Source organism: Macaca fascicularis, chromosome X (assembly GCF_037993035.2).
Source record: "Macaca fascicularis isolate 582-1 chromosome X, T2T-MFA8v1.1".
NCBI lineage: Eukaryota > Metazoa > Chordata > Mammalia > Primates > Cercopithecidae > Macaca > Macaca fascicularis.
The window spans coordinates 33,147,988-33,175,328 of NC_088395.1; the positions used below are offsets into that span (position 1 = coordinate 33,147,988).

General features: G+C 36.9%; 1 protein-coding gene across 13 annotated transcripts in view; it reads right to left on the reverse strand.

The window, feature by feature from the left end:
• Positions 1–27,341, reverse strand: part of DMD (dystrophin) — a 2,153,717-nt gene that overhangs the window by 1,991,757 nt on the left and 134,619 nt on the right. For 2 of the 13 annotated variants that reach the window (XM_074029182.1, XM_074029181.1), the window contains exon 2: positions 26,639–26,800. The exons of the other annotated variants lie outside the window; for them this stretch is intronic. The gene's annotated coding sequence lies outside the window, so the exon portion shown is untranslated. The remainder of the gene's footprint in view (positions 1–26,638; positions 26,801–27,341) is intronic. 13 annotated transcript variants of the gene reach the window in all.

Sequence of the window (27,341 nt, forward strand, 5' to 3'; positions counted from 1 at the left end):
CCTGTAGCTAAACAATGGCTTTTCTGAAATGTATATGTGCAGACCCAGAATTTCATCTTATTTGAGTGCAAAACACTTAGAGGAAATAAGTCTTAATAGAAATGATTTGTACAGCATTTCAAATACAAGAATTGCAGTTTAAAATATTGTTATTTAAAGTTATAAGTAAACCAATGTTTCCAAACTGGTTTTCCTAGAGCAAAATTTCCTAGAACCAAAATAGTCTTGAAATTTTAGATTAAACAAAGCAAAACAGATTAAATCACCTCCAAGTTTCTCAGAATCTTCAACATACAAATGGCTGTTAATATCTCAAAAAGTGATAAAAACTGTTTTTCCAAATATATACGAGAACGATTTTTTTTCTCCCTAGAATTAGCTACTGATGCCAAGCTCAGTGTTTCTCATATAGTTTAAAACACATGGAAGTAAATTTACTGTTCCCTTATAAATATATCCTGATAATATGGAAACATTTATTCAACTAATTAATCTTAGGCAGCAAATTAAAGCTGATTCAAAGAGGAATTCAAGGGACTGAACATATATAGTCACAGAAAGAAAAAAAATGCTAGAACAAGACTGTTAAGTTAGAAACGAAACAGATTAACATCAAAAAGTGCAATAAAATTATATATTTTGAGGATACTAGAAAAATATTACTTGTCTCTCTACTGAACAAAAATGTGTACATTTATGTAAAACTTCTCAGAATCTAAGCCCTAATCAATAGTAAATACTATAGGGTGACTATAGTCAATAATAACTTACTTGACCATTTTAAAATAACTAAAAGACTATAACTAGATTGTTTGTAACACAGAGGATAAATGCTTAAGGTGATAGATGCCCCATTTATTCTGATGTGATGACTATGCATTGTATGTCTGTAACAAAATATCTCATGTGCTTCCAAATTATATACACCTACTATGTACCCCAAAAAATAATTTTTTTAAGTTAGTACTAAGTTATACAAAGACTCATACCCCTAACAAACCAAATAATCTTTCGGTAGATCTTTTAGACAATACTTTAGTATGATAATAAAAGAACATCTACTTGTTCTTTTGCCTTATTTCCAAGTTTTAGAGTTTAACAAGCTTGAATGTGTCATAATTACTCATTTAATTACTCACGTAATTACTTAAGTGTCAGGCATTGTGCTGTGGACTGGGGAGATGATAGGGAACTGGATAAATGCCCATACTTTTTAGAAGCTTACTAATGAGGGATAATGACATGTAAACAGGAAATTGCAAAGTAGTTTGATGTATGTTAAAACATAGTTACTGTGGGCCAGGCGCGGTGGCTCATGTCTGTAATCCCAGCACTTTGGGAGGCCAAGGCGGGCAGATCAAGAGGTCAGGAGTTCAAGACCAGCCTGGCCAATATGGTGAAACTCCATCTCTACTAAAAAAATAAAAAAATTAGCTGGACGTGGTGACATGCACCTGTAGCCCCAGCTACTCAGGAGGTTGAGGCAGAAGAATTGCTTGAACTAGGGAGGGGGAGTTTGCAGTGAGCCGATGTCGTGCACTGCACTCCAGCCTGGGCAACAGAACAAGACTCCATCTCAAAAAAAAAAAAGAAAAAGAAAAAGAAAAAGAAAAGAAAAAGAAAAAAATAGTTGCTGTGGGATGTTGAGATGACACATAAGAGATATTTCTCCTGTAACATCAAGTCTAGGTATGTTCTAAAAAAGAGACATCACCTAAACTATAAACTGGAGTTAGCTGGGTAAAAAGTTGAGGTGGGAGATGACATTTCAAGAAGAATAACAGGAGCTAGAATAGTGACTTGTATGACATGATTGGTATGTACAATGTGGTGCTTGAGGGATGGGTGGGTTTGGTGGGTGTTGTGGGAAGGGGTGAATGTAAAGAGATGGTGCAAAGGCCAATTAATGGAGAGATTGGTAGAGCATCTTATAGAATTCAGATTTCACTTTTGGGGCAATGAGAATTTGGCAGAGTGAGTAGCATTATCTGACTTACATTTTAGGAAAACTCTTTTTGATAACAATTGGGAAAGTGGATTTGGGAAGTTTAAAGAAGGGAACGTGGCAAATAAAGAGACAGGGAATCAGGAGGCTGTTGTAATCATTCAGGTGAAAAGTGGTATAAACTAAGGTAATAGCCATGGAAACAGAATTATCATATCAGTTAATTCTTCAACTTATATATAAACCACAAATCCAAACAACTAATATTTCAAATATGCAAAATATGTTTGACAGTGGTTTATTATGAATGTGTCTGTAAATTATGTCTCCATACACAGATCTATACCTATATATATACACATACACACACATATATATGATACATACACACACATATATGCCTATATATATTCTATAGTTTTGTGAAAGTGATGGTATAACAACAAAAAATACATTCTGTCATGTCCACTGATCACAGTAGACTTTGTTCCTCTGGTTATTTTGCAAATCATCTAACAATGAGTTTTTCATTTAAAGGAAGTTTGTAAGTTAAAGTAAACATGCCGGGCGCGGTGGCTCACGCCTGTAATCCCAGCACTTTGGGAGGCCGAGGCGGGCGGATCACAAGGTCAGGAGTCGAGACCACGGTGAAACCCCGTCTCTACTAAAAATACAAAAAATTAGCCGGGCGCGGTTGTGGGCGCCTGTAGTCCCAGCTACTCGGGAGGCTGAGGCAGGAGAATGGCGTGAACCCGAGAGGCGGAGCTTGCAGTGAGCTGAGATCCGGTCACTGCACTCCAGCCTAGGCGACAGAGCGAGACTCCGTCTCAAAAAAAAAATAAAATAAAATAAAATAAAAAATAAAAAATAAAGTAAACATAAGACAAATTTATTCTTGAATGTTAAGCCCTCAGCAAGTGAGGAACAGGAAAATACTGATTAATTAGTGTGACGAAGGAAAACATTGAATTAAGTCAACTAGTTATTCAGTTAAATTTATTTTGAGGAAACCACAGAAGGTTTTCTAGGGGGAAGATGACACAATCAAATATGCTTTTTAAAACATTTTGGCTGCATGTGGAAAACTGAATCACAGGGGTAGGGGAAACTGAACATCTGTTTTAGGGGAACTGCAGCAATCCTGGCAAAACATGGTGGCTGATGCCAAGGTAATGTTAGGGCAGTGATCTAGAGGGAAAATGCAGGAATGATACCCCCAAACCTGAGAAGTTTGGCACATGATGTCTTTCAATGAGCTAGAGAAGGAAGAAGAAGAATTGCTTGGAAGGCAGTTTTTGATCTCACATATACTGATTTTGAATTAACTATGTGATACACATGAGCATAACTGATGGGCAGGGGGATAGGTCTCTAGCTCAAAAGAATGATTTTGGTTGAATATAAAGATCTGAGGGTCATCATTAAGAGTTGTTGTTTCTATGGATTTGGATGAGATCAAGAAAAATATGTTGATCGGGCATTAAGATTGAAACTCAGTGTTAAAAGAGATTTACAAAGGGAGAGCAACCCTCCAAGAAAATGATAAAGTTGCCCTGAGACAGGAAATCTAGAGTAGTGGAATATCCCAGAAGCCAGGGAACAAGAGTTTTTCCAATAGGAAGGACTGATCAACAATCAACACTACAGACTGGTAAGATAAGGCCTGATATGACTTGGGCCTTGACAAAATCAATTTCAGTTGAAGGATGTGGAAGCAGCTGGATTATTGGTGTTTGAGATAGCTACGTGAGGTAAGGAAGTAGACACAATGAACATAGAAATTGTTAAAGAAGTTTAGCTTCAAGAGTGGAAAACAAGTTGGTAGGAGATAAAAACTAATAGCAGAATGTCCTATTTGTTACTACAGGCAACACTGTATTGCAAGTTAAAATAAATTACTTAAACCTGACACAAATGCCTGAATGCAAGAAAACAAAAACTAAAGGGTTTCTTCAACCAGGCATTTGTATTTTAAGCATTTTATTTTGGCAATCAATTGGGGAAATGAAATATTTTCTCCTCAAAGGTAATGCTGTAGCAGTTATAATTGTATTCCAGGACTTACAGGTTACTATTACAAATACTCATTGAAATTAATGAATTTTTATTCCCCTGGCTCTGGAGGAGTGATTGAAAGCACCGTGTTTTATAGTCTGACAAATCTGGGTTCTATTCCCAGTATCTCTGGATACCAGCTATTTGACCTTGAACAAAACACTGAGCCTCTTTCAAAGTCTCAGTTTTCTCATTTGTAAACAAGGCAGTAACAATAGCTCTTTTATAGAATCATGGAGAAGAATAAATAAAGTAATGAATGTATTGTCTACTACACTGTCTCTCAACCTTTAGACTATATCAAAATCCCCTGAAGAACTTCTTTTGATACCACTCCCAGAATTCATTATTTAGTAGGTCTCCATAGAGCCCGATAATTTACATTTCTTACAAATTTCTAGGTGATATTGGCAGTCTGAAACATACTTTGAGAACCACAGCTTTAGCACATAGACAGTCACATAATAAAAATCAATAAATGTAAATATTAGCATTTCTTTGATGGAGACAGCCCCAGGCTGCCTACAGCAAGATGATCCCTTAGGTTCTTGAAAATAGAAAGTCCTGCGTGGTCCTCATCAGAGTCCACTGGATTCCTTCAATACATCTTCCTCCTTTCTCACATCAGCACATCTCCCCACTCCTCTACCTTCTTGCTCAATTATCTGACCCCTGCGCTCTTTTTTTTTTTTTTTTTTTTTTTTTTTTTGAGACAGAGTTTTCCTCTTATTGCCCAGGCTGGAGTGCAGAGGCACGATCTCAGCTTACTGCAACCTCCGCCTCCCGGGTTCAAGCGATTCTCCTGCCTCAGACTCCGAAGTAGCTGGGACTACAGGCATGCGCCACCATGCCTGGCTAATTTTTTGTATGTTTAGTAGAGATGGGGTTTTACCATGTTTGCCAGGCTGGTCTCGAACTCCTGACCTTAGAAGATTCGCCTGCCTCAGCCTCCCAAAGTGCTGGAATTACAGGTGTGAGCTGCCACACCGGCCCCCTGTGCTTTTAATTAATTAATTAATTAATTCAATAAACTCTACTACAGTACTCAGAGACTTTTTTCTCCCATATTTGCTTTGATCTAGTTAGCACTTAAGTTTATATCCCAAAATATCCCTTTTACAGTATCCTGTAATGAATCTCTTTATCATTTCTAGCTTATATGATGGAGTTTGTGACAGACAGTAAGACTGCCTCTGAACCATGCCCTCTACTGAGGTGGGTGTTATTATACTGATGAGATTTCTTCTTTCTCATTCTCTGTTATGAAAAAGCAAGCTCATGGCCCACAGGGCTCATAAAAAATTTACTAAAGGCTGAGAGCAATGGCAACTAACAACATGCTTGTAAGTACATATTGATCAAATTAGAGATGATTTTTTTCACAGCGCAGTGACGTTTCTAACAATAGTATTCTGGGAAATTCCATATATACATAATATAAGCCATGACTTTATTCAGATAGAACAAATGCCAGATCATACTGTTAGGAGCTTCTACAGTAACAAAATTGAAAATCACATTATCATTTTAAAACACATAAAATGGCTCACTTTTTGTTGCTTCAGTGCCTGTCCATCTTGTTTAGAAAAGACTTGATGAAAGCCACATCCACTGATAGGCAATGGAAGTTAGATTAGAAACTTGTGTATCCGATACCGCTTAAAAGACTGGTTCTGTTTTATAATTTGAATTAAATGATAACTAATCTTTTTTTTTTTTTTTTTGTAGGAGCTTGGGCTAGGCAAAGTAAGGAATAAAGAACTAAAGTTACATTTTCTATGACTAGAGGTATTTTAGAAGAAGTTGAAAGCATACTTAATAAAAGTGTGTTCCATGGAGATTCTATACACGCATAGAAAACTAGCTGAAATAAAAATTCTGCACATTTCTGTAAGCAAGTATCAAGAAAAAAGAGTTCTGAACAATTGCAACACCCTGTAAGTCTCCTTCATGCTCTTTCCCAATTCATACTATATTCCCACCAGCCTCTCAGGAAGAAACTGCTCTGCTGACCTGAATCATTATAGATAACTTTGGCCAGTTCTCCAACTTCATGTAGATGGAATCACGCAGTAAAGATTCACCTTCTAGTCAACATTGTGTTTATGAAGTTCATTCATAGTCTTGCAAGTAGCAGGTTTTTATTATTATATAATATTCCATGGATATACTGCTTTTTTTTTTTTTTTTTTTGAGACAAAGTCTTGCTCTGTCATCCAGGCTGGAGTGCAGTGGCACCATTTCAGCTCACTACAACCTCTGCCTCCAGGGTTCAAGCGATTCTCCTGCCTCAGCCTCTCAAGTAGTTGGGATTACGGGCGCCCGCCACCACACCCGGCTAATTTTTTGTATTTTTAGTAGAGACGGGGTTTCACTATGTTGACCAGGCCGGTCTCAAACTCCTGACCTTAGGTGATCTGCCCTCCTCGGCCTCCCAAAGTGCTAGGATTACAGACGTGAGCCACCTCACCAGGTCTATACTGCATTTTTAATTCTAATTCTGAGGGACACAAGTTATATCAGGTTTTGCTATTCTGCAAAACGTTGCTATTAACAGTCTTGTGCATGGTATTTTGGTGGCCTTGATTTCTCCCCTTTTTTTGAGACAGGGTCTGACTCTGTCACCCAGGCAAGAGTGTAGTGGTGCAATCACGGCTCCCTGCAGCCTCAACTTCCTGGGCTCAACCCATTCTCTCATCTCAGCCTCTGGAGTAACTGGGACTACATGTGCATGCCACCACATCAGGCTAATTTTGATTATTATTATCATTATTTTTTTGTAGAGACGAAGTCAAATTATGTTGCCCAGGATGGTCTAAAACTCCTGGCTTCAAGCGACCCTCCCACTTTGGCCTCCCAAAGTGCTGGGATTACAGGCATGATCCACTACACCTGGCCTACTAATTTCTCTTGAATACATACATATGAGAGGAATTGCTGGATCATAAGGAAGGCATAAATTTAGATTTAATAGATATTGGCAAATATTAATTTACACTTACACCAGCAATATTTGAGAGCTCCAGCTGAGGCACCAATTCTCCCCAATACTTCATATTATCTTATTATATTTTAGCCATTCTGATGCATATATAGGGGTATTTAAAATTCTTTGATTACTAATGAAGTTAGGCACCTATTCAAATGTTTTTGACCATCTTTGTCCTCTTTTATGAAGTGCCTGTTCAAATATTTTGCCAATTTTTTAAAAATGGGTTTTTTATGGATATGTATGGGTTTATTATGTATTATGGATATACATATTTTTATGGATATGTATGAGTTTATTATGTATTATGGATACAAGTTTTTTTAATCAGATATATGTTTTGTGAATATTTTTCTCCCAGTCCATGACTTTCCTTTTCACTGTTATTAGTGTATTATAATAGACAGAATTCTTAATTTTAATGAAGCTCAATTTATCAGTGTTTTACTTTGTAAACACTGATAAATGCTTGTTCCGTCTTAATTATGACCAAGCAATAAGTGCACGCAATAAGTGCTTGTTCGGTCTTAATTATGAAATCTTTGCTTAGCCTGTATCTCACTCGTAGACTATTTTACTTATGACTGGAGATTGCCCACCAGATGTAACCACTTACACACTAATGGTCACAGCCATATTCTCCTTGACTATGTTCACTTAATCACCATTGGCAGAGACTATGTCCTGTCTAATATTCTTTTATCCCTTATTCAGAGACTCTCATAAAATTGTGACTGTAAACTTTCTTAGCTAAAATAATTTCCGTCTATCTCTCTCTCTCTTTCTGTCTCCCTCTCTTTCTTTCTCTCTCTCTCTAACTCCCAAAGATATATAAGCAGGATTTATTGGGCACAGCTACCAGGAAAATGGGTTCAAGAAGGGTTACTCAGCAAATGAATAATCTTTTGCTAGGGCTGAGGAGTCCAACTCATGGCCACAATATAATTTTTGAGAATGGAAGCTGGGAATTGAACATGTCAGGGAACCATGGGGTTGTTAGCAGTATTGAAACAACCTACCTTGTAGTACTTTTGAGAGAGATGGAAAACCATCATCCTGTTCTATCCACTGTTACTAGGTTTATTTGGCTAATACCTAGACCAGGGTTCAATCACGTAATGTGGTAGGGGAAGAAGCTCAAGTCCTAGCTTATTATTTTCCCTTTATCAATTCACAGATAAAAGCAAATAATTTCCTACAAATAATTTTTCTCGTTTTTGAAGGTATGTTATAGAATAGAAAAAGTCTTACAAAGGTGTATTTTTACAAGGTGGTTGGTGATGGTGGACAGAAATGTTTAAAAATCATATGTACCCTTCATTTCATATTTTTATAATAAAATGACAATTTAATCAATGTATTAAATTTTCCAAAGAAAATACAAGTATCTGTTCTACATAGATTGAAGACCAAGAATTTCTGTCAATGATACCAAGCCAAGATTAGTTTTCAGTTAGTCTTTTTATACCATCTTTCAAAACAAATGGTAATGCGCGATCCTTATACTGTTAAAGAAAAAATTATTCAATGTCACTTGTTGAATCACAGTAAGGCAAACTTTATTCAAGACCATCTGAATAGGTATAGGGACCATGAAAACAGGGTCTTGCAGTAGGGGAGACAGACTGGGCTCAATCTGAATACAGCACAGGCAAATGGGAATTTATAACCAAGGAACAGGGTAGGGGTTAGTGGATGGAAAATTATTAAGAGGAAGCATCATGGGTAAGGGAGACTCTTGCTGAAAATGGTCCAGTCATCCCATGGAGGATGGTGGAGGATGAGGAACATGATCAGATATCCAGGATAATCAAATACCAATGATGAAAGTCTTCTGGCTAAACTCATCCAGCCTGCTAAAACTAAATTTTAAGAGAAAGTGCACAGACAGGGCTATGAGAAGGTTGAGAAGCCTGAATAAATTTGACCAAGCAAGGAATCTGTGTCAGTACTCACATAGTTAATAAAGAGAGAGTACCCCAGTAATTCATTTATGAAAATGTGTTTCAAAAATTTCCAGTCTTGGTCAGGCGCGGTGGCTTACACCTGTAATCCCCACACTTTAGGAAGCAGAGGCAGGTTTATCATCTGAGGTCTGGAGTTCAAGACCAGCCTGACCAACACAGTGAAACCCATTCTCTACTAAAAATACAAAAAAAATTAGCTGGGCATGGTGGCATGCACTTGTAATCCCAGCTAATCAGGAGGCTGAAGCAGGAGAATCACTTGAACCTGGTAGGCAGAGGTTGCAGTGAGCCGAGATCACGCCACTGCATTCCAGCCTGGGCAATAAGAGTGAAATTCCATCTAAAAAAAAAAAAAAAAAAATTCCAATCTCTTTGAAAGTTATGTATTACTTGACAAAAACATTTCCTTTGTGACACAGGTTCAGAAACATTGGGTTAAACTAAGTTAAACAATTTTTTTTTAATTACAAAAAATTTCAAGGCTTGAGTTGTGACTTTCTAAAGAAGGAAAAGAAATTATCACATTTTAACAATTTGTTTTTCATTCAACATCTTACGGGATTAATGTTCTTTACAATTTACATTTGGAAATGCTGTTCTAGCCTCATCCATTATATAAATTATACATTTAAGAGGATGTTGGTTCTAAATACTTTAACTTGCTATCAAGGCAGAAAATTTAAAAGCAAATTTGCTCTTGTTATGTTATTCTCTTTTATATCCAAGAGAAAAAGAATGTTAAGTTGAAAGTTATTTTGCTCAGGGACACTTACAAAGATATGTACACATTCAGTAGATACTTGCATGACATTACATTTGAAATTGGATATATCTTTTAGCTTTTTATACACAGATCATAGTATACAGATTTTAAGTGGCGGAAAATGAATCTTTTAACAATCAAAGTGATGAACATTGGAGAAGGCTGTTTTAATCTGTTATACTGCAGGTGTAACTACTGGTACACTTCTAGGTTAGTAGTGACATTGTAGGCATATTCGATGGATCATTATATATGGAGTACTTGATATTCAGATATTCAGTTGTCCCTGATGTCTTAATCTGGGTGTTGTTTTTGCAGTGGTTAAGAGGAAGGAGAGGAAGTGCCAAGATTTAGACACTGCAGAAGAGGATTATATAAGCAGAAGTCATTCCATGATGCAGTTTTGTACCTGTTTACTACAAATCAAAGGTGGCTGACTGTATTTTTAGTAGAGATGGGGTTTCACCACGTTGGCCAGGAATCCTATAATGGTTAGATGATAGCTGTAAATACACTCCTGTTTTCCTTCCAGAGGTGTGTGGGAAACCCTTAGAATGTCGTATGCATTTGCCCCTAGTTAAGGGTCCACAAAATCGAAGGCAGACTTCAGCTACAGGTTTAGAGCTATAGTCTCTTTAGAGGTCCAGGTGTCCCTTTTATTTAAAACTCTTTTTTCCTGACATTTTAGATATAAAGTTCCCTATTAACTTTGCAAAACTTAGTTAATACTGATATGTAACAAAAATTATTCATTACACTTGAGCATGTCTCTTCTCCATAAAGATCCAGCTTTAGATAGCAACTCTTCTCACAGATCTGTAAATACTGTGAGAAGATAATTAAAAGTTTGATTATTGTCCATATAAATAAATGGTAAGAAAATACACATTTTCAGTATTGAATAAAGACTTTCCTTCTTCTCAGCAGAAGTTGATTATATTCCAGAAAAGGAAAGAATCCTTCCTTTCATCAGGGCAAATTAAAATGCAGGAACTCTGAATTTGGGAGTCTGTTTTTCAAGATGAATAATCATCGTTGGCAATAGGATTCAAATGGCACAACAGAAGGAATTGAATTGATATTGAATAATCTGAATTCTTGAGCCAACCTCTATTTTTGAATATGTACATTTATTTAAGATCACTTTGTGCATTTAACTCTCATTATGCATAATTGCATAACGACAACAATATTTGTTTCTTCCTGGAATTCAAGGAGTTTATTATATAATTTTTATTTTTATGTATTTATGTATTTATTTTTGAGAGATGGAGTCTCATTCTGTTGCCCAGGCTGGAGTGCAGTGGTGCGATCTTGGTTCACAGCAACCTCTGCCTCCCGGGTTCAAGCAATTCTCCTGCCTCAGCGTCCCGAGTAACTGGGACTACAGGCATGAGCCACTACGCCTGAATGATTTTTGTATTTTTTAGTAGAGACGGGGTTTCACCACGTTGGCCAGGCTGGTCTCGACCTCCTGGCCTCCAGTGATCCACTCGCCTTGGCCTCCCAAAGTGTGGGATAACAGGCATGAGCCATTACGCCTGGCTATTCTACAATTTTTAGAAAGGTAGCAACTTCTTTCCCCATATGACATTAAGTTTTATAATACTAAATATGAAGCTTTAATGTACCAACATATTTGCAATCATCAATAAGCATATGACATATCTCTACTAACAAGCAGATTCGAAATTATGGCATCAATTCACCATCTGTGCCATGCAGACTCTAGTTTTGAAACTCTTATTTGAAACAGAAAGTTTATATATGAGCATAAGAGGACATTGCACATGGAGTTCTTCTAACTTTATGTGTAAATTTCTACTTAATAGAATATATACTGTTATAAGCTTTCACTTATTGTTAAACCTATATACATATACATTAATAAAAAGTCATTAATACTGACCTTCAAATAATTTGAAGTTTAAAAAATTATTAGTACTGTACTTCATTTTTGGAACAGGAATCAAATTATAATAAAGCTAGTAGCACAGAAATAGACAAGATTACTTTGGTTACCAGAGACCCTGCCAAATTTTCAATAATTTACATTTGAAAAAAATAGAAGAAAAAGTAGAAAATGTTACCATGGCAGTAAAATGTGCATGTATTTGAGGATGATATTCAATGGGACTTACCTGAAACAAATATAAAAAGGGAAGTAGAAAAATTCACTAAATCTCTGAAAATGTTAAGTACTGAAGGTGGAAAGCAAGATAAATAATAATTATGACTTCCCCTAGAATGAGGGTAAGGATCCAGTTATGAAAACCCTAACACCGTCAGAGTAAGTCTTAAGGGAGGACCGCTTCCGGAATTCCCTGGTTTTGCTCCCCAGCTGATGTGCAGAACATATGGCTCTAGAAGAATAATCAAAGGTATTACAAAGAACCCTCTCACTAATTGCTGATAGTTACAGTAGAGTCCTAGACACCCATAGAGGCAGTTCTTTGCCCCTACTACACATCAGAACCACCTAGAGAGCTATAAAATATTACCTAAGCCCATATCCCACCCTAGACCAATTGAATCAGTATCTCTATGCTGGGGCTTGGGCATATGGTTGAAAATTACAGTCCTAGATGACCTGCTACAATACACATACACACAAACACATTTTCAACTTCATGTACTGTCATACTTTCCACTTCAAGCACTAGCACTTCTTGCCTGTACCTTCCTAAGCCCATTTAGAAAATCAGATTTTACATTTTTAATTTTTTTATGTGTGCATTTTAATTAAAGAATGCCACCATGATAAAGCATGACAGTAGACAACCAATTTCTTTCTTCACAGAGCATTGAAAATATACATAATTGATTGTCTTAGATTCATATATATGTATATATATACATATGCACATATATACTTCAAACTCATTTTGATAGGGCACAGTAGTGATTTCCTGGTGTAATAACAATCCATTCATTATTCATGTAACATTGTCTGTATGATTTTATAATACTTTTTATACATAGAATGAAATATTTACTAACAAATGAAGAACTAAGGGCACTCATTTTATAGCAAAAATGCCACCTCTACTAGTAAGAAAAAAAAAACATTTTTTATTATTGCTGCAACTTTCTAAAAGGAAAAACAAAACACAGGAAGACTATCACATAATGAAATCCTTTAATTGTTACTTCTTTCTCTATCTCACTCTCTTTTGTTTTATCTAAGAAAACTATTTAAATATACAGTGATATGTAATTAGACTCTTTCAATTAAAACTGTTAAGCTACAGATTGTTGACACCACCAAATATAGTTGATTAAAATAAGTATAGATGTAAACAAATGTAAACAGAATTGCACTTCAACGATATTCATTATTTAGTTCATTTATTTAAAATGTATTGATGGCTAGACATGGTGGCTCATGCCTGTAATCCCAACACTTTGGGAGGCTGAGGTGGGTGGATCATCTGAGGTCAGCAGTTCGAGACCAGTCTGGCCAACATGGCAAAACCCCACCTCTACTAAAAATACAAAAATCAGCGTGGCGTGGTGGCATGCACCTGTAGTCCCAGCTACTTGGGAGGCTGAGGTGGGAGAATCGCTTGAACCCCAGAGGTGGAGGTTGCAGTGAGCCAAGATCGCGCCACTCCACTCCAGCCTGGGGGTCAGAGACAGACTTTATCTCAGAAAAACAAACAAATAAAATAATAAAGTAAAATAAAATAAAATAAAAAGTGTTGAATGGCCAACCACCATTCTACGAAGTAAGAACTGAAAGTCTAATAAGCAAAGGTCTCTACTTCTCAGAAACTCTGTTGGATGATACAGATTTGTGTACAAATATTACATTATCATGGAAAAAGTGCTAACATGCAATAGAAGAGGCATAAACTTTCTCGATTAGGTTTGTTGGTTGGAGATTTTACAAAAGAGATGATGAGGCAAATTAGTATTTACCTACACTCGACAGTCCCCATCCATAGTTAGTATAAAATATAATTATAATTTTGTGTATACAGTACTTGAAAAATTATTACAGCCAATCACAATACTGGATATAAAAATTCCAAATCTATTTACAAGGAATATCTTCTGGCCAAATATGACCATAAATATTTGTGCTTACAATACCTAGAAATTTCAAATGTTTGATATGTTAAATATTTTTATTTGTAGAGTTCTTCACTTTCAAATATAGATTACTGTTAATGAGATAGAAACAATTATCAGTTTGACTCATTAAGGGACAATATCACTTTACAGAAATTTACATGTATTTATTAACTTATGAGGCACTTTAGTAGATGAAAAGGACATTTTTGCATCATTTAAAACATTAGGATGAAATTATAAAATGTACATGCTGCTACTGGCACCAAAGATTATAAGCTGGTCTCACAATTGGCTTTTCATTACGCAAAGAACACCCATTATATGCTTGGAATTCCTATGCCAGCAGGCATACAACAAATGCTGGAAGCCCATTGTTTATAATTTTACTTCTTGCCAAACATTTCAGTTATGTTTTCTTTGGTTATATAAAGGGCCAGAGCTATTTTAAGTGAAAGAGGTAGCCATCCTCATCTCACTGTGTGACAGATGTCATATTACAATGCCCTACGTAATAGTATGCAAGGGTAACACTACCTCCTTTGACCTGGTCTAAAATTCCTTAGAATTACAACTGTGTCTTAGACAATAAAACCAAAGGATTTGCCTCAAATATCAAAACTAAGTGCAAATGGGCAATGCTATATAGGTAAGCAGGAAGCATTTCTCACTCTCCTCTAAGTGAATGCTAATATGATTTCATGAATTGCTAAAACTAAATTTTACTTTATAAGAACATACATAGCCTAAGGATTAAAAAAAAAAAAAAAAAAAAACCTTAAAACAAGTTACAGAGGGTTGAATGGAAGCAAAAGTAGGTAGCTAAGTATTAGGAAGGGTGGAATAATGTCTAGGAAATGAGAGCAATAGGCCAGGTGCAGTGGCTCATGCCTACAATCCTAGCACTTTGGGAGGCCGGGGCAGGAAGATCACTTGAGGTCGGGAGTTAAGACCAGCCTGGCCAACGTGGTGAAACCATGTCTCTACTAAAATAAAAATTAGCCGGGCCTGGTGGCACACGCCTGTCATCGCAGCTACTCAGGAGACTGAGGCATGAGAATTGCTTGAACCTGGGAGGCAGAGGTTGCAGCGAGACGAGATCACACCACTGCACTCCAGCCTGGACAACAGAGTGAGACTCTGTCTCAAAAAAAAAAAAAAAGAAAAAGAAAAAAAAGAAAGAAAAGAAAAAAAAAAAGAAAGGAAAAGAAAAGAATAAAGGAAACAAAAGTAATAGTCTAATCTTAGGAAACTGGAATAGAATGGCATAGAGCCCCTAAAGGTACCAGCAACGTAGAGTAAATAGGACTCAACTCCTGGATCTTCATGTGGTCCTCAGGACATAAGAAGCACACCAAAAGGCCTGTAGAGGATAGATGATGCCCATTTAAACCATAATTCTGCCTAAAGTTCTGCCAGGTTGTATGTATATGCACAGTGCACATGAAGCAAGCACAAGAATGCATATTTTTTGCCTTGCCATTAGTTTTTCCAGGTTTTCATGATAATAACACCAATGATTATGTCAGAGCTATGCTTTGTTTTGCCTCAATGGGAGCAATCCAGGCATAGGTACCCTAAAGAATGAAATGTAAAATAATGATTCCTGCCTGATACAACCAGAAGGAAGATTGACAATACAACATGAAAAATCACGGAGTAAATTATTTTCATACAAGTGGAGAAATTATTTTCAGGGAATTCTTAGACAGACAGCTCTTCACAGGCCATCAAACACCCATAAGGACTTTTGTCATCCTTCAATCACTTCAGTGTAGAGAGAACATGTATGAAACAGAGACAGAAAACACAGTTAAATAAGCAATTCCTGTTCAGTATGTGTCTGCAGTGAGTTTTGCAGAGTGTGTATGGATAACACGTATATCTACTTGATCCTGCAAGTTCATGGTTCTGAACAGAAGCAAATTTGAAATATTAATAACAATAAAGATGGAAATATAGTTGTTGAAAATTCTGTATTTAATGCGTGAACTCAGCGACGGCAGACACAAAGAGTGTGGATTCTCTGAATGATTATAAAAGCCTTAAATAGAAATAAATGATTATTAATTGGAATGGGACATGGAAGAAGATAACCTTGTTACAAAGATCCCAGGCAAAGAAAGAAGAGATGCTTCCAATTACAATCATCATAGAAGTGATTTTCTTGGAATATGGCTAAGGAAACACGTTTTCATTCATTTGTTTCATTCATTTTTTTAGTGCAGTGTTTGGGAACTAACCTCAGTACTAATAAACATATGATGCTAATTCTTTAGTGAGGCCAGGCACGGTGGCTCATGCCTGTAATCCCAGCACTTTGGGAGGCCAAGGCGGGTGAATCACCTGAGGTCAGGAGTTCCAGACTAGCCTGGCCAACATGGTGAAATCCCATCTCTACTAAAAATACAAAAACAAAACAAAAAAAATAGCTGGGCGAGGTGACAGGCATCTGTAATCCCAGCTACTTGGGAAGCTGAGGCAAGAGAATCGCTGGAACCCGAGAGGTAGAGGTTGCAGCGAGCTGAGATCACACCACTGCTCTCCAGCCTGGGCGACAGAGCCAGACTCTGTCTCAAAAATAAGTAAATAAATAAATAATAAAAATAAAAATTCTTTAGTGAGATGAACCGTTAATGGTTGATTCCATAGTACTGATTATCTATATAAATTACTGTAACTTTTAGCTGTCTTAAATATTAAACAAAATAACAACAAGAGTGCCAACACGTGCTGCTAATGCTGAAAATTTCTTTAGATATTGTTAGAGGAACAATATTTCAGTACATATATCTTGTTACAATTTCAAGAAAGAATTCAAAACCCAGAATGGGAATAACAAAGACTTTTTAGAGTTGTGTTTCTCAAAGAAAGACCCCAGGAATACGTGACTTGTAAAGACCTACCAGAAGAATATCATTTAGAATGAGGCTTTAGAATCTGCATTTTAATAAGCATTCTAAGGGATTCTTCTGTATTCTAGAGTTTGGGAAGGACTGCCTAGTAGATTGCAAGGCCAAGGTACTGATTAATTGATCTGGGCTAGAGTAAAGCTGTGACTGAAATATTTTTATAAGTTCTCCCAGTGAGTCAAACAGCCAGGAAAAAGAACACCTGTGCATTGGCAGTGACAGCAGAGGAGGTATTGTACTTTGCCATGGAAGTACGCACAGAATCATTTTTATATAGGTAATAACTGTATATCTAACAAAACTTTATTTCATTTCACTTTTAAATTCAGAAAAATAATACCTGTAATTCAAAATACACGTCGTCAATGGATACGGTAGCAAAACAACAGTGCGTAGATATGTGCTTATGTTTCCATGTGATTTATCTATGTGTGTGTTTATATATGTATACACACACATATACACATACATACAGTGAGAGAAAGAGAGGCAGTTTATAATCTTCTAACATTTTTGGCTTATGTCAACCTGTAGGTTAAAAATCTGACTTTGTGATGCCAAAAAGGAAAGGTATAGGAAGGAGCAGAGAAAATAACTCAAATATGGTTTACTCAGGTATGGGAGGTAAAAGATTATTTTTGGCATCATTAAAGCTTTGTGAAAAAATTGGCAAGGTTGTGCAAAGCACCATCTTGATCAGTGAAGCTTTTTCCCTTAAGGATGGATTACAAGTGTGTAATTGAACTTTGACTTGTTAGATCTCCATTTCCTCTCTAACTATGTGAATGTGCACCATACAATACAAAGTTCTATACCTATTACTTTAAACCAGTAACGTTTTATTGCACTTAATAATAGTCTTAGGCTATCTGGGTAATCTCTGTTTATAGGTGTTTACAAAGTAATATTATTTTATGTAACCTAATGAAAATGTTGGTGCTAATTGCTTTATACATCGCTCGGAAAAGCAAGGCATTTTTGCAGTTGAGTAGTTACTCAGTATTATTAGCCAATCTATTTCTATAGCTTCTTGTTTTTCATCTCCTTCAACAAGGTTGTCTGCCAATATTTTGTTCCCCATATTGTTCTAATCTGAATTTCTACATTAAAAAAACACAACGGTAAGGGGATACTTTGCAAGTTAGGCCTAAGAAGGAGAGTGGTTTCCCAAGGATGTTCACGTTGATTTTAGTGCCCTTTAAAATACTAGTTGCACAATGAAATGATAAATTCTGCCAATTTACATACTATTCCTAGTGTCGTTCTTTCAATTTTTCAACCAGAATTCATGTACACAAGAACATGCTCTTTTTGTTTCCTGAATTCCTTCAAGCAAAACATAATTCTATAATGAGCAATTATAGCGTAACACCTGCTGCTATGAAGCGGACCTTGTCAACATCGATCTAAATTGAAGAACAACAGCTTTCCTTAATTTTGAGAAAATGAGCAATAAACGAAGTCCATTTCTTAGCAGAAAAACTCATAGGCAATGTATTCCAAGGCAGCCCATGGAATAATCAAGATTTAATAGAATTAGATTTTTTACCATCATTTGAGAGAAAGTTTTGCTCTGGGCTAAGTATTATGGTTAAGGATTCCAAGAAAAACACTAAAATTCCTGGATCCCTTACAGGCAATATTTACTTAAAATAAAACCATCCATAAAAGTCCTTATCTACTATAGCATCTCTTCTTGTTTTCCTTATGACACAAGAACTCTGCTCAAGCTGAAAGGTAAACAAATTGGATAGAAGCATCATTTGAGCTCAAGCCATATCAACAATCTTGTGGATTTACATTGCCAGGAAATCTTTTTTCAAAATTATGCCAGGATAATTACATCAACAAAATGGAGACAGAAATCTTGGTATAATATCAAAAAAAATGAGGGAAGAATAGGTTGCTGGAAAAAGCCTGCTAGCAGATTGCCTAGAAAGAAAAATGACGCCATTCTAACATGTTAAAATCTCATCTAAACATCGAAATAAATGATTATTTACTTACAGAGTAAATATATATATTTAAGTGTATTTTAATATGTAGTCACATGTATATATGATTTTGCTGTGTGCCTATATACATGCATACATACGTACACACACCTGAACATCAACTTGCATGTATCAATAGTGCAACAGAAAAATGTTGTCAGGGATGATTTCCCCTCTGGCATTACCAGCACTATGACTGACAGCTCTTATTGCATCAATAGAAGAATTGTATTTAAACAAAAGTTATGGATACCATTCCTAGGTTGATATTTAATAGAGAGTAAATACTACAAGAACTACCAATAAGCTTCCTTAATAAATAAATATATTTATTCATTTGATCTTATGTAAAGAACACAAAAGGTAAAAGAAAGAAATTAAAAGAAGAATATTTTATTTTTGTACAATTAAAAAATCTAGTTCCTTCTTCCTGGAATTTAGGTATCTATATCTGTATTCATCCATATCTCTCTCTCTATATATATATATGTTCATATCTCTATCAATATTGATAATGTTTCTTCACTTCTTAAATAAAGAATTACCTAAGCATCTTTTTTCAAGCGGGACAGTGAAAACATAATTATTCTAAGTTGGCGAATATTGACAAGGGAATGAAATGGTGAAAGCAAATCTATCTAGAGAAAAGGGCCCCTTTACCCTGAATGAATAGACCAGTGAATGAGGGAACAAAATGATTAAATCAAGTCTTTTGAAGGCACGGCATTATTGTGAGACATATTGCAAAGATCTGTGCAGCCATTCTGCCCTTCCTACATACTCATTGCTCTCTATTACACAAAGAAGGAACACAGAGAAAAGAACATTATACTTGAAGTTAGAATATCTGGGTTTGAGTGTGACTTTATCACTTACTAATTATGTGATCTTGAACAAGTTACTTAACCTTTTTGTGCATCAGTTTCCTTTTCTAAAAAATGGACACACAGACCGGGCTTGGTGGCTCACACCTGTAATCCCAGCACTTTGGGAGGCCTAGGTGGCAGATCACTTGAGGCCAGGAGTTCAAAACCAGCCTGGCCAACATGGTGAAACCCCGTTTCCACTAAAAATACAAAAATTAGCCAAGTGTGGTGGCATATGCCTGTAGTCCCAGCTATCTGGGAGGCAGTGGTTGCAGTGAGCTGAGATCATGCCGTTGCACTCCAGCCTGGGCAACAGAGTGAGACTCTGTCTTGATTAAAAAAAAAAAAAAAAAAAAGATATACAAATATCCAGGGCTAATTGGAGATTCAAATTTGATAATGTATAGGAAAGAGCTTAGTACACTATAAAATACTTTACATTTATAAAGTAGTATAATTGTCATCAACATACTATTATTATTACATCATAGTGAAAAAATACAACTTACAAGAGTTCAGCTGAGCTTAAAGAATAATATATTCATTTGAAGCTCAATCATTTTTGTGTGAGCTTCTTCATATTCTTATTTCAATTATTGTATTTTAATCTTAGACTCTAATTATATATCCAGTGTTACTTATGTCATTAAATGAATTTAAAAAGGAGTCACATTAAATAAAGGCCCTTTAAATTTTTTATGAGATAAAGAGTTGCCATAGACACACTCTTTTTGCATCTTACCCAGTACAGTCAAACTCAATTAACTATTCAGACTGGCAAAGCATCTTTTACATTTTTCATAAAGATTCTAAGTGAAAAAATTGTACTATTTTTCAATTAAGTTATATACCTTTCAAAAATAGCTGATAGATTAAAGCAAAGGCACTGTCACAATCACAGATTATATTTAGTGCAATTTAGGAGACAAAAATGAAGCCAGCTAGATTTGAAAATGTGTTCATAATGATTTTTCAATGTATCAAAATCAACTAAATGGAACATTGAATGGCAAGTCCAAAGGCATGTGATGGTTAAGAAATCTGGTCACAGGCCCAGCGCGGTGGCTCACACCTGTAATTCCAGCACTTTGGGAGGCCAAGGCAGGCAGACCACCTGAGGTCAGGAGTTTGAGACTAGCCAGTCAACATAGTAAAACCCCTTCTCTACTAAAAATACAAAAATTAGCCAGGTGTGGTGACTGGCGCCTGTAATCCCAGCTACTCGGGAGGCTGAGGCAGGAGAATCATTTGAACCTGGAAGACAAAGGTTGCAGTGAGCCACGATCGCACCACTGCACTCCAGCCTGGGCAACAAGAGTGAAACTCTGTCTCAAAAACCAAAAACAGACAACAACAAAAAATCTGGGCACAGGTAATTACATAAGGATTTCACATAACCTCTCTGTTATCCATTTAGAGATGTCTAAAAGTAATTCCTGAGAAATTTGGAATGTTTATTGAACATGTCAGAATCTTCTCTAAATAACTTCTGATTCACCTGGAAATGCACCATTGATTTGAATAATGGTGGAATCTGGCTATGGAATAAGTTAAAAGGTCATAAGGCCTCCAAGGTGAAGTTTCAGTGAGGTAGCCAGCCAGGCTACGGAGCAGCTCTGTGAGAATTTTACCAGTTTGGAGTAGAATATGGGGAGGTGATACCTTTTCTCAAGTCAGGTAAAAAGGATTTGACCAAGTACCAGCTTTTATATTACACAGCTATTTGTTACCATCAATGTTTTTGAAACTTGGGCAGCATAATTTTTACCATGCTATGTCCCTGGTTCTACTTATTATTTGGACCTCCTTATTTACTGACTAAAACTACTATTTAATTATCTGTATACAAATTCACCTGCCATTTTCCTTTGAGGTATCCCTGTTTGGCCAGAAAACTTAGAGCAAAAGATGTTCAACTCAGAAATTTCTTTTTAATGTTATTTATCAGTTTTAACTGATATACATAATCTTTCGCTTTACTGTCAGAGATTTATAACAAAATTATCCAGTGATATCTACCGAATAAAAAAGTAATGCTTATCCTCAGTATACCAATTGTTCAGTTTTGGTGAAACGTGGTTTCATGTCACAGCTCTAGGTAAGAATATAGTATGAAACCCTGAGAGGGACATGTTTAATTGTAAAGCTGTGAAGCACATAAATACATACTTACTATTATCAATAATAATAGTTACCATTTAAATATTGCCTGCTACATATCACAAAGCACTAAGAGGCTTAAAATACATTTTTCTCTATCCTGTACAATTCTATTTAAAAATAGGCAAAATTTCTCCACTTTATGTGTAAGGAGAATGAGTCACAAAAATGTTAAGCAACTTGATCAGGCTCAACTGCCAGTAAGTTTGAAGACAGGATTCAAACCTCAGTTTGCCTCTCCAAATCTCAGGGACTACACCAAGTCATGAGTTACATGTTAAACAGCTAAGGCAGGCGGGCGTGGTGGCTCATGCCTGTAATCCCAGCACATTGGGAGGCTGAGGTGGGCGGGTCACCTGAGGTCAGGAGTTTGAGACCAGCCTGGCCAATGTGGTGAAACCCTGTCTCTACTAAAAACACAAAAAATGAGCCAGGCGTGTGCCTGTAATCCCAGCTACTCAAGAGGCTGAGGCAAGAGAATCACTTGAACCCAGGAGGCGGAGGTTGCAGTGAACCGAGATGGCGTCACTGCACTCCATCCTGGGCAACAAGAGCAAAACTCTGTCTCGAAAAAATAAATAAATAAATAAACAAACAGCTAAGGGTAATAGTCAATATTAAAAATTATAAACACTAAAGTGTTTCTCTAACTTATTATTTTGCATTTAACAAAATATCATTTTCCCATAAAGTCTATTGTTAAAGCAAACTAAATATGGCCTGAGAAGGACTCCGTACTTCTGTATTTGAGTCCCTGTGGACGAACTACAACCTATCTCAATAGGTAGACAAGATTGAAAAACTAAGTTAGGAGTATGGGCCTGTAACAGTCACTCAGTCTTGGCCAATCACAGCAGCCATTCTTCAACCAGTTATACATTACTGATTGTCCAAACTGTGCTCAAATAAGGCAAACAGCGAGCTGTAACCAATCCAGCTGTTTCTGTATCTCACTTCCGATCTCTACAAGTCACTTTGCTTTTTTTTGTCTATAAATTTGTTCTGACCACAAGGCACCCCTGGAGTCTCTCTGAATCTGCTGGGATTCTGAGGGTTGCCTGATTCACAAATCGTTCATTGCTCAATTAAACTCCTTTAACATTAATTCGGCTCAAGTTTTTCTTTTAACGCTATTTTTTCTTTTTTTTTGCTTTGTAACATCATTTTTAAAAATAGTATTTAACTCCTTTGATTCAGTGGTTGCTATGGTTTCATTATTTATCCCCACCAAAATTTAACCCCCAATGTGGCAGTATTGAGAGGGGAGGCCTTTAAGAGGCACTTGGATCATGAAGGCACTGCCCTTACGGATTAATGAGTTAATGGATTAATGCATTATCATGGGAATGGCACTGGTGGCTTTATAAGAAGAAGAGAGACCTGAGCTAGCAAGTTAGCATACACAGTCCTCCTGCCATGTGATGCCCCAGGCCACTGGGACTCTGTAGAGAGTCCCCACCAGCAAGAAGGTCCTCACCAGATGTGTCCTTTCGACCTGGGACTTCTTGAAATGGTCTTTGCAAAAATTATAACAGTCAGAAAATTATGGAAGTGAAAGAGATTTAATCTAGCCAACTCCTCTCTTGCCTTTAGCTTTCAAGCTGCTCTTAATTATTCCTGGGCTTATGCCAAGCTAACTTTGGGAGACATTTATAGTTTAAATGACAATCGCCCTTCCCCAAAACTCAACCGCATTTGTAAAGCTAATGAGAGACCACCAGGCTAGGAGGATAGGGGAAACTAAATTCTGCTGAGGTGTAGATATAAAGGATTGCCAGCCATTATTCCAGAGGTCACAAGACATGCGACTTCCCCAATTACTCTTGCAGACAACATCACTATTGTAGAACTTAAGATTGTCCTTTTGAGATATCTGTTCAGATATATTTCATGTCTGATGACTGATGGCTTCACCTGGACCTGCCAACTGCTCCTGTGGCCCCACCCAGAAGAGACTCAGTGCACAGGAGGACCCTTTACCACACTCCTATGATTGCAATCCCTACCAATCAGCAGCAAGCACCTACTGCGTAGCTATGCATATGCCTTTCCCCAAACTGTTCTTGAAAAACCCTAGCCTCAGACTTTTTGAGGAGACTGATTTGAGTAACAGCAAACTCTGGTCTTCCATTTAGCTGGTGGCTATATGTGTGTAAAACTCTCCATTGCAATTCCCTTGTCTTGATAAATCAGCTCTACTTGGGCAGCAGGAAAGAAGAACCCATTGTGCAGATACATTCTGAGCCTCCACAACTGTAAGAAATAAGTTCCTTTTTGAAATAAATAACCTAGTTTCAGGTATTCTGTTTTATATCAACAGCAAACAAATTAATACTGAGGTTTTCAATGTATTGGGATATGTTAGATGCTTTGGCATTGAATCTTTGCCTTAGGCAAATGCATTCAGGTATTGAAACCATCATTGCAAAATTATAATTGAAATAGTGGAAGAGATCTGATGTAACCAACTCCCTCTTGCATCTAAGCCCCAAGCTGTCCTTGCTCATTCCTGGGCATAGGCTGAAAAAACTTTGGAGGAACTTAGTTTATAGTTTATGATTTAAAACAAAGGCAATGACAACCCTTCCCCAAAACCAACCTCCTTCTTGCCTGGGGACTAGACTGCCTTTGTAGGACTAACAAATTAGCCAAAAGATTAGAATTTATGGTTTAGGAGTCATGCAGCTAGAGACTACAAGATCCTGCTTCTCCCCGAATTGCTCCTGGGCATAAAGTCACTAATGTAAAGCCTAAGATCAGTGCTTGAGATATTTTGCAGACCCTGCACTTGATGGATCAACCAGCACTACCCAGATCAATAAACTGGCTCATCTCATCCTATGACCCCCACTCAGGAACTGACTCAGGGCAAGACAGCTCTGACTCCCTATGATTTCATCTCCGATCCAACCAATCATTACTCCTGACTCACTGGCTGTCCCCCACCCACCAAATTGTCCTTAAAAACTCTGGTCCCCAAATGCTCAGGGAGACTGATTTGAGCCATAACAAAACTCCAGTCTCCCATACAGTCTGCTCTGCATGAATTACTCTTTCTGTATTGTAATTTCCCTGTCTTGATAAATCAACTCTGTCTAGGGAGTGGGCAAGGTGAACCTGATGGGCAATTATAGTATGTATGTATACCCAACATCTTGTATGTAATTTTAAGGGATGCAAAAATCCCAAAATAAACTAGAACTTTAGGGTGATCAAGCATCCGGTGTGCCTGGGGACTAAGCAGGTTTGTGGGACATAGGACTTTAAATTTTAAAACTGAGAAATTCCTGGGGAAAAAAAAAAAAAAAAAAAAACAAGAAAAGTTGGTTACTCTAAAATGTAACGTTTATATAGCACTTTAATAAATACTTATTACTAGAAGCTAAGGCTTTTGGTTATGTATATTATAAATTAGGCCATAGGGCAAAGCAAGAAAATGAAAGCTTTACTAGGTCAAAACTGTGACCGCCCAAAGGGTTCACCTTACCTGCTGCCTAGACAGAGCCGATTCATCAAGACAGGGGAATTGCAACAGAGAAAGAGTAACTCACTCAGAGCCAGCTGTGCAGGAGACCAAAGTTTTATTGTTCCTCAAATCAGTCTCCCCAAGCATTCAGGGAGCAGAGTTTTTAAGGATAACTTGGTGGGCAGAGGGAAGCCAGTGAGCCAGGAGTGCTGACTGGTCAGAGATGAAATCATAGCAAGCTGGAGCTGTTTTCTTGTGCTGAGTCAGTTCCTGGGTGGACGCCACAAGATCAGATGAGCCAGTAGTTTACTGATCTGGTGGTGCCAGCTGATCCACCAAGGGCAGGGTCTGCAAAATATCTCAAGCACTGATCTTAGGAGCAGTTTAGGGAGGGTGAGAATCTTGTAGCCTCCAGCTGCATGAGCCCTAACCATAATTTCTAATTTTGTGGCGAATGTTAGTCCTACAAAGGCAAGTCCCAGGTAAGAAGGAATTTTGCTTTGGGAAAGGTCTGTTAACATCTTTGTTTAAACTATAAACTAAGTTTCTTCCAAAGTTAGTTCAGCTTATGCCCAGGAATGAACAAGGACAGCTTGGAGGTTAGAAGCTAGATGGAGTCAGTTAAGTTAGATTGTGTTCACTGTCTCAGACCTAATTTTGCAAATGTGGTTTCAATCCCTTCCTTTGGGTTTTATAACACCTTAACCTTAAGGTGTCAGCTATAAAGATGAGTAAAAACTAAACACCGTCGATTGCTCTGGCTTCTTCCTGCTGATGGGGGATGTAGTGGGAATGGGAGTGAACTCCAAGGTGAGAAGAGTGGAACTGCTTTGCAACTGTCTGAGGGGACTCACGCTGGCCTAATTGGGCTTCCAAGGCTTGCATGGCAGAAACATTATTATTCTCATCTATAGTTTTACTACAGTGTTTAAGTGAACAGTCTACTATAAGGTATAATGAGTCCTAGGATGAGGAGTACAATTCCCAATTTCAAAAGCAAACATTTGAAATCATTAGTTTGGGAACTTCTAACCCACAAAGAATTTAGAATTTAGTCTAAACTGCAGAATAAACCTCAAGAATAGCTAACAGTTTAACTATGATTTTTCTTTTGAAGCATAAGTTTTCTCTCTTCAGTTCCCATTTTTATTAAAAACAAATCATGATAGAAATTATTTGTTTATAAAATGAATTTCAGTCTTACTGTACTGGCCTGATTATTTGCATAAAGTGCAGCAAGAATAATTATTTTTCACTTAGACTTTTTAAATTGGCTTTGATGGAACTCTGTTCCATGAAGAATCTCAGATAAGACTTTTTGAAAGCCGAGCCCAGCCATGGGTTTATTCCCTCAAATACCTATGAGTTGACCAAAGTCCTCTCCTCTTGAGGTCCCAAGATAACTTGGGGTTCCTGGGCCTGTTAGAAAGTGACATTCTTTACTTACCACAGGTCAGGAACCTTGTACAGGGACTCTGTGTGGACAAGGTATGAGGCCAGATTCCCCAACGGGCTTTAAATGGCTCTATAAGTCAACTTTGATTCTTTAAAGGAAGCATGCCATTCCAGTCAAAGCCTTGGTAAAATGACCAATTTCTCCAATGGTGTCCTGTTACAAAAGAAAACAGATTCTTATCGCACGTATGCAATTAACTATAATGCCATAAACTGAGAATACTCACAAATGGTTTCCAAATTCTAAAGAAATCAGGTAGAGAGAAACAAATTTGCTCCAAAATTTTTCACTGAGTGTATTTTACTCACTTGTTGAAAGTTGCAAATAGCTCTAAAGAAATAAGTCATCTTGATTCTGAAAACAAAAGGATTAGCAATGTTTAACACATCAGTTCACCACGTTTAGAAGTTTTCTTTTTTCCTCTATTTCAAGAGCATAATTTTTAAAGTTATCTAAGACCTGCACTCAGAGCCTTATATCCAATTATAAACTGCCTTTTGAAACGGACCAAAGCAAGATAAAATGTCTGTGGATGACAAAAGTCTACAGCCATTATTAAAGCTACAATTGACTAGGGATTTTGGTTACTTCTGTGGCACAAAACAATTTTACATAATAGTTACAATTATTAATAGTGAAATCATATCAGAATTATAGAAGTTTCCCATAATTTTTGGAACACATACTAATAACA